Genomic DNA, 3,779 nt, shown 5'->3' on the forward strand with positions numbered 1-3,779 from the left:
TTAGCCTAAACTCGTGCATCTCCATATATATCAATTAAACTCTAACGCGTAATCACATTAAACGAATAAACCTGGATTTATATTTGAATTTGTACTAAACAAATCCCTTAATATTTTTCTTTGTGCGCTCTGCACAGTCGGACTCAAACCCAAACATTAAACATGGTCCTTTTGAGGCCTTTAGAAACGAAGTGGCACCTCAAAAATCTCCAAAAATAAAGAAACACAGCTCTGGGCGGCCTCTTGGGCATATTATAAAATTGACTCAAGTCAGTAGCGAGCGAGAAATCATAAAGCGCGGACATTTAAATACGAGCAGTGAGCGACAAATAGTCAGTCGGGAAATAGTAAACCGAAAAGACAATTTAATTTGCAAAAAAAAAAACCATTAAACGTGGGTGAAAAATATAAATTAAACAAACAAGACAAATTACAAAATTAAACACGAGTAACAAGTTTGTGAAAAAACAAAAAAAAGTTTAAACGTTGCGAGCAACAACATATTTGCTTTGCGATACCAAGGCAAATTGAACAGTGTGGTGGAATTACAAAATTTTTAACAAATTTAAACAGTCAAACGAAAACGACAAAAATTTAAAATCAAACAAAAAAATTGTGACAATTGTGCAAAAAAAAACTACAAAAATTTAAGACAATACAATTAAGAGATTGTGAGAAAAATTTTTTAAGCGTTGCGAGCAGCATACCTGCAACAGCAACAAATTTTTAAGCGTTGCGAGCAGCATACCTGCAACAGCAACAAATTTTAAGCGTTGCGAGCAGCAGGCCTGCAACAACAACACATTTTTCAAGCGTTGCGACCGCCAGCAGTATACCTGCACTTAACGGAGAAGCGGTGCAAATGCCCTACTGGAGCATAAAAGGCGTAAGCGGTGCGACCCCAGCACTACCAACAATTTCACTACAAACCGGACAGAACCCCTACCCGAAGAGGCGGAACGGAAAAATAAATCAAACCGGCTAAGTAAAAGCACCCATGGCTGAGTAAGTCCATATATTTCATGTGCATATATATATAAATATATTGCGGTAGCCCGGTAATTATACGAAAATAAAAGGAGACCTAGTTTTCCAACCCCCGTTACTTCGAAAAAATACAAGTTTTTTCAAACACCCCGTTAATCTCGAAAATTCCAGTTGCGCCTTGTTGAATTTAAAACTTATGCATATACATATATGTATATATATGTTTATATGTACATATGTATGTATGCACATAGTAACAGCAAATTAGCTAGCATCTTTAACTTTGCTAAAGTCGTACAGTAAAAGTCCTGTTATATTTTAATTTACATATGTATGTAGGCAAATATATCAGGCGGTAACCAAAACCAGCGAAAAATATTTGAGCGCAACTGTTTTTCATATGTACATACATATGTACATGCATACAACTCCCACTCACTGTTTCTGAGGACGTTTTAACTCATTGTTCTGAAGCTAGCAAATTCGCAGCGTTAGCAAATATATTCACATACTTAATTGCCTATCTTCTCTATTCGCGCTCTATATCAGTGCCCCTGTAACTAGCTCATATGCGTACTGACTCTTAAGCGCAATATCAATTGCACTCAATATTCAAATAAAAGAAAAAGGGCGGAGCTTATTTGTATAGTGGGCCGCTTCTGACCATAAATTTCACTAGAGTACAGTGGTACGAAAGTGAAGTAATTCAACCCAAAGCTAACACCCACACAACCCAATAAATTAAATAAAACGTAAAAAAGCGGATTAAGGCCCATACATATATATACAAAAAATAAAATTTTTACCTAATTACGTATATTTGTGAACACGTATACGGATATATTACATACATATCTACGACGGCTCAAAATAAAATAGCAAAAAATAGTCGATCGCGACTGTACCGCATTGCAGCTGTGCATAATTACATACGCTAATCGCCCACTCATTGTTATATCCTAATTCGCATAGTTAACTCACAACTTATGTACATTAATATATGTTTCTGACCCTTTAATCCAGCCTTCTTATATTGAGTGTACCCGCAACTTGCTCACACTCTAATATACGCATACACTCAATATTAATTCCACTCAATTTTAAATAAAATAAACAAAAAGGCGGAGCTTATTGGCACAGTGGGCCGGAGCTGACAAAATATCGCACTTGGGTACAGTGGTACAAAACTGAACGATTTTTACAAAAAAACCCAACCCCATAAAGAAAGCGAAATTAAAACTAAATTAAGTCACCGTTTTTTTAAACCGTAGAATATCTACTCACACCCACCCCCTAAAATATTTCGGTTTAAATTATAAACTCTACCTCTACCCATTTAATAAAATTTCGCCCAACAAAATGCCGCATGATAAAGATACCCCTACTGAAAAAACCAAAAAAAATAACTGTCTCCAAAAATTTATTTTCGAAAGCAATAGGCTGGAGATTTTTTGTTCAAAATGGTCACCGTCCTTAGCCACTGATCAAACCGAAACCTTACTTGAGGTCAAAATCCAACAACTGGACAGCAACTGGGATAGCCTTTTAAAAGCTTACGAAGCAATATTCATGGACGATGATCACCCAGAAGTCAGTGGCTCAGTAGAACAAAAATACTGCAAATGCTCGGAGAGCTACCAAACCTGCAAGTAGCAAATGTTGGAAGCATTACAACTTTTTAGAGTTAATACGACCCCTCAAGCTACCCAGCAAACATTCAACACGACTTTTACCCCAAACCCTTCTGCCTACAACGAGGTTTATCTCAAGGTACCACCGTGCGACACAGAAGTATTCCACGGTGGCTACGAAGACTGGCCGGCGTTTAGAGACATGTTTACGGCAGTCTATATAAAACACCCCAAATTAACCCCCGCTCAAAAGTTGTACCATTTGCGTTATAAGACAAAGGGACAAGCAGGACTTATTGTAAAACAATACCCTCCTACCGACGAAAACTTTGCGCTTGCATGGGAAGCTTTAAAATCACGTTACGAAAACCCAAGAATTCTAGTGGATAACCAACTCAAAACCCTACTAAATTTGCAGCCCGTTTACGGAGAAAGTGGCGAGCAATTACAAAAGCTACAAACAACAATTAATAATTGCCTCTCCACTCTTGCATCACAAAACATTTCTACGAAGGACTGGGATCCCATTCTTGTGTACTTGTGTTCATCGAAACTACCAAGTGAGACACTTTCCCTGTGGGAGCAATCCCTCAGCTCTCGGAAAGAGTTGCCACTATGGTCAGAGATGAACAAATTCCTCACTTGCAGGTACGAAGTGGTTGAACGGCTTGGTACGTATCGACCGACTAAACCCAAACCACAGTTTACCCCCTTCAACCCTAGAGCTGGCAGTCACAGCTCCACATTTATTAATAAAAATCGCACCCAAAACTTCCACGTAGATTCCGCGAAACCAGTTTCATGCAAGCTGTGCAACTCCAATCACGCAATGAAACTTTGCGTTAGATTCAAAAATCTCTCTGTACCTGACCGTCTAAAATTCGTACGTGAGTACAAGTATTGTGAAAACTGTATCCCTTGTTCACACTTAAAAGGTCAATGTCAAAGCAAATTTACATGTGTATACTGCCAACAACGTCATCACTCATTACTCCATTTTTAAGCAAACCAGCAAAACTCGAAACCCAACTCAAAACCCCAATCATCGACGACGCAGGCAACAACCACAGTGGAAATAGCAGACGACATGCCCTCCACGTCAACAGGAATCGTTCACACCCCACCAACCCACAAAAAAGCAGTCAACAAAGTTTCAACTCA

The sequence above is a fragment of the Rhagoletis pomonella genome, unplaced genomic scaffold (genome assembly GCF_013731165.1).
Source record: "Rhagoletis pomonella isolate Grant_MI unplaced genomic scaffold, Rhpom_1.0 Rhpom_scaffold_00274, whole genome shotgun sequence".
Classification (NCBI taxonomy): domain Eukaryota; kingdom Metazoa; phylum Arthropoda; class Insecta; order Diptera; family Tephritidae; genus Rhagoletis; species Rhagoletis pomonella.